Raw genomic sequence first — 6,000 nt, 5'->3', positions numbered from 1 at the left:
TATTTCAATTACTTTATTAAAGTAATATAACTGATTACATTTGATTACTTTTTGATTACTTTTTTACATTTCTAACAAATGTTTTTAAATGTTTATCATTTTCAAACATGTAAACCAGACAGGGTTAAACCTTTTCTAGGACTTAACACTGATTACTGGCAGAATTTCAAAATCCCTCATCACTTGAATTAAGATTCTAATAATTTAATTTTAAAGCACAGCACTGAAACACACTTTTAAAGCACTAGAATGCATTTTTATTGCTTGCCTTGATGGTAATGCTCAGACAGGTTCTATCCTAAAGCTTTCAGCAACAATGTGGATTGATGTAATTGGCAGATGTGGTGCAATGCAAATTCAAAGAAGAGAATCAAAAGTTTTAGAATAGCGTTGCTTTACTAAACATCCTTTAAATGGCAGGAGGCATTGTGCACACCAAAAACAGGCAACACAACAAAATAATATTATTCAACATATCCTAAATTTTACAGAAGACATTCAAATGTAACCCGCTTTGTTTGTAATCGTTAACATTTTCATAACTGTAATTTAATTACACTTTTTTTCTCTCAGTAACTGTAACAGATTACGTTTATTTTGTAATTAAATTATGTAACTCTGTTTATGTCAATTACTCCCCAACACTGCGAAGAACAATTAAGTAAAAAGAGAACTATATATATATATATATATATAGATATATATATATATATATATATATATATATATATGAAATGGTAATCAGTAAAAAAAAAAAAAAAAATAAAAAAAAAAAACATGTTTACTACTTTACTACATAAAACCATGGTTAATTTTCGTAAGGGTGATGAATTTTTTATATATATTAGGGCTGTCAAAAATTAATCAATCACATCCAAAATAAAAGTTTTGTTACATAATATATGTATGTGTACAGGGTATATTTATTATGTATATATAAATACACACACATAAATTATATTTAGAAAATATTTAATACATATATATTTATATTCTTATCCCAATATTATATATAATATATTTAATATATAAACATAACATATTCTTCTTAAATATATACATGCATGTGTGTGTATTTATATATACATAATAAATATACAAGTATACACACATATGTTATGTAACAAGAATAATTATTTTGGATGTGATTAATCGTGATTAATCATTTGACAGCCCTAATATATATAAAAAACATCACTGTACCATGTTACAATGTAACATTGTAAGTCTATCCCTTACAGCTTTGTTTTATTTTAAATAAAATCCCAATATTATGAGAATTTATGAAGTACAAATAACATCATCAGAACGTTTCAAGAATGTTGATACAAGAATGTTTTCTCTCACTGTGTATCAAAATTATAAGAACATTCCATACATATTACTATAAGTAAGTATGTTTTGAATTGGTTTGAGTATGAATTTAGACAAAAAATCTGAAAGTGGATTCAGCTGTATCGTTTCTCTGTGTTTTTATCATTACAGCTGTGGTGTGGACTGTGCTATTCTTTTAAATTTAGAACAATTTTTAAAACTATATCGTTACTGCTATCATTATAGTTATTATCCTTGGTGTGAACAGTCTTGACTTTTTTAAAACAAAGCCCAAACCCAATCTCTCATTACCTTACATTCCTCTGCCAAGAGTGAATACATCAAGCATGATAATGAATGCTACGCACAAAGAAAAAGTGAGTAAGAGAGAACAGCACTGCACATCCTCTGAGCTGGAGTTCATACGGGCATGAAATATGCATGCGCTAACCATTAACCCCACTGTCCTCTAGTCCGCTGCACTCACCAGAGCTCGGTGGAGATGTTCTCTCAGGGCTCTGTTCACTAATCACAAATGCTCTCCTCAAAGCGAGCGTCTTCAACCTGGCAGATCACTTTACAACATCTGCAGCTGCAAAAACAGAATATTTGCTGTAAATGAATATGGGAAGAAAGTCAAAACATATGCAAGGAGCAGCATGAGCAACATGCATGTGGCTGTAATAAACGTGTTAACTGAACATGGACAGACCTCCATAATAATTACAGTTTTATAGCTATGCTTAAATAGTATAGTTACATTGTAATAGATTTATTTTTATCACTCTGCACCACTATGTCATCTAGTGTTACCAGACAAAACTGGTAAAATAATTACTGTTTTCAAATAGGTTTCTTACATTACCTTACCGTAAATTATCTTGAAATTAGAATTTCGACCAATTTGACTGAAAAATTGTTTTGAGAATTAAACAATTTATTGTGCGACATATATGCATCCATTGGGGTAGTTTTTAACGTTACTGTTCAACAGTTTGAAGACTGAGTTCTTACTGAAGCAGTCTTGAGCTTAAAAATAACGTTCATTCACTCTTTTCTAACGCTGGGATCAGAAGGAAGACAATACAGTACAAAGTCTTCACAGCCATCTTTATTGTTTGGTTTCTGAGTAGACCAGCCTTCGCCCTTCTTGTTATTTACACTACATGTGCAAATCGGTGGGCGTGGCTAAACAGGCAATGATGTAGAAGCAGGCGTTGATCTTCTTGGAAGTGGTGCTTAGCCACACTATTACATCATAGAGAACATTCAAAAATTAAGTTTTGGCAGACTGCCTTCAGTATTAGCTGTTTTTAGACTAACAACAAAGTTTTGAGTTCTAAACTTACAGAATGTTTTTATAGTACAATGACCTCTTATATGTCATATGATCAACTGAATTTTGGTTTCTTAGTTCATGACCCCTTTAAAAAATGCATTTGAAATAGTCTTTACTGTCACTTTTGATTAAATTAATGCATACTTACTGAACAAAAGTATTCATTTCTTTAAAAAAAAAAAAGGAAGCATATGTTAACATTTAAAATGTTCATTCTACCACATGCTTTCAGAAGCAAACTGGAAACATATTACTCATTTGAAATGTCTTAACTTAATTTTTTATTAGTTTTACCCATTTAGTTTTGTGTAATTCTGTTCTGCTTTGTATTTGACCATATAACCTCAACACTTATTTGAATGCTGCTAATGCTGTTATGTCAGCTACACATCATTGCAGTGTTTTTAAGGAAATTTGACACAGTGGCTTTTGCAACACATTTACAATATATCCATAGAAAAATACATACCTTAAATGTGGTGTCTGGTTTAACTTAAAAGGGGTTTAAAGGGGTCAGTTTTAAGAAACGCTTGCTCTTCTGTCATTCCGTGTATAAAAAAAAAAAAAAAAAAAAAAATTAAATCCTTACCCTTCCTATTTCAAAATAAAAATAAAAACAATTACAATTACTTTTTTGTGTGAGCACAGTAAAATAGCTAGATATATTACTTACAAGTATCTTTATTTGTCCCATTTTTGTAAAGAAGTGTACCATGGTACGGTGATGGTAGAATGTTTTTCTTCTTCGTTCTTTTTCTCTCTTTCTCTTTATTAGATTAGGCAAGCACCATCTTTACCCCTACCTGAAATGACTCTCGCTGATCTGAGTAATGCAAGGCCAAGCAATCCAATTAAATCAATACAAATCCAAAGCCTAACATCCTCATCGTGAATGTAAACACGTTGACTGTAAGTACTGCCGCGTGTACGCATGAGAGGAAGGACGGGAAATAGAGATATAGAGAGAAGGTACCTTGAGAATTCATAAACACTCAGAAGGGAATTCACTAAGAATCAATTGTGCACGCTAATAGGGTTGTCTGTGTTATTTTATACCCAATTCACTAAAGGAATTATGTAAATCACGTAATAGCATGAACACATCCAACAATTAGTGCTGAACAAAAATTGCACGGTAAATATCCCATCTTGACCCAGGTTTGGGTCCTGGGGTGCATTTTTCGAACAACGATGTAACCTGCTGCTTAACTACCACAGTACGATACACTGATAGGGAAACTTACTATGACTATTTCACGAAAACGTGGAAACTTTTTACACATCAGTTGTTATTTTGCTGCATGATCAGTTTAAAGGAATAGTTCACCTTAAATTTAAATTTATTTTTCCTCAGGCCATCCAAGATGTAGATTTGTTTCTTCATCAGAATTAATGTGGAGAAATTTACATCATATCACTTGCTCACCAAGTTTGAATTTAAAAATGTCTTAAAGTTATAGTTCACCCCAAAATTTTTATTCTCTCATTAAAGGGACAGTTCACCTAGAAATGAAAATTTAATGTTTATCTGTTTACCCCCAGGACACCCAGGATGTAGGTGACTTTGTTTCTTCAGTAGAACACAAACAAAGATTTTTTAACTCACACCGTTGCAGTCTGTCAGTTGTATAATGTAAGTGGATGGGAATCATGGCTTTGAGAGTCAAAAACATACACAAACAAAACCAAATTAAACCCTGCGGCTCGTGATGATACATTAATGTGTAAAGACAGGAAACGATTGGTCTGTGCAAGACACTGAGCAGTATATATATCATTTTTTACCTCTGATTCACCGGAATGTCTGAACTGTCCTGTGCGTATTTGCATCTTCTTCTTCAGCTGACGTGTGATGGTCTTCTTTTTCTTCTTCTTGCTTTATAGCAGATCGCAGACTTATAAGTGCATTACCACCACCTATCTCTCAAATGGACCATTGATACTCTATCTACAATCTCAATTAGGAGTGTCAATGGTCCGGCTGAAGAAGAAGACACGAATGCACTCAGGACATTGTTCAGACATTGTGGTGAATTGGAGGTTAAAAAAAAAAAAAAAAAAAAAAAAAACTATATAAATACTGTTCAGTTTCTTGCACAGACACAGATTGTTTCGTGTCTTTACACATCAATGTATCATCACGACCCACAGGGTTTAATGTGGTTTTGTTTTGTACCTTTTTTTGACTCTCAAAGCAGTGATTTCCATTCACTTACATCACTTACAGCAAGGATACTAGCAATCAGAGAGCTCTCAGATTCCATCAAAAGTATCTTAATTTGTGTTCCAAGATGAACAAAGGTCTTACAGGTTTGGAACGACTTGAGGGTGAGTAATTAATGACAGAATTTTCATTTTTGGGTGAACTGTTCCTTTAATGATGAATTTGTTGATTACAAACAAGTAGTTAGGCAAACTGATGGGCTTGAGTGGTGTCAATAACTTGTGGATTATTGTGATGTTTTATGAGCTGTTTAAACTCTTATTCTGACGGCACCCATTCACTACAGAAAGCTCTGGATTCAGTAAACACCATATCCTTGAAAAACGATGGTATAAATGAAACTTGCACCAATAGTTGACTTTTGGAAAACGCACACATGTTTGGTTGTGGAGGATGCAGTAAAACACAAAAATCTGAAACCAAGCCAGACACCTAAATCAGCTCTTTAAAATGCAGGAAGCCCTGAAAATAAATGGCATTGTCACTCTGTGCAATTAATTTTTAGTGTGTCTGTCAAAATCCTTATGTGAAATAAATACTGCATGCAGAAATGCAGAAATGACATAGTGACCAACAACACCCAACGCTGCACACTGTACTTATTCTTGAAAAATACTGGCAGAACGTAGTAGATGAATGAATATATGACCCATATGACCTACAGTGCTCTGTGTGTAATAGGGGTAATGTGTTTAGCACAGATCCCCAGACAGAGTGGATGTTTCTTAGCTGTCATCCACCTGACTGCCTTCCGGTAAAAGATTTTCCCGTTTAGGCTCCATTACAGAGAGTGAAACAGCAGTGGGATAAGAGCTTCTGTGTTTGCTCATCCGTGTGTGAGGGGCCAGAGATTGGAGCTCGCCCCCTGCTTCATTGACTGCTCATAGGAAAGGTGCCAGACTGGCACAGGACGGTCAAATGACTGGAAGTCCTTGAGATAACATTTTCCAAAATGTAATGTCCTATTTAAACAGACGTTGACAGAGATCCTGCTGGCCAAAGGGCCATTTCGGGGGGGGATGGGGGGGTTGGGGGGGGGATAGGCACAGCAGAAAATCATGTTTAAAAATCTACCTTTATCAGCTTGTCACTGAGGCAGTACCCTTAAAAGAACATTTTTGTA

Source organism: Cyprinus carpio, chromosome B9 (assembly GCF_018340385.1).
Source record: "Cyprinus carpio isolate SPL01 chromosome B9, ASM1834038v1, whole genome shotgun sequence".
NCBI classification, from domain to species: Eukaryota; Metazoa; Chordata; class Actinopteri; order Cypriniformes; family Cyprinidae; genus Cyprinus; species Cyprinus carpio.
The sequence above is the reverse complement of the archived record's forward strand: the minus strand, read 5'-3'. Positions refer to the sequence as shown.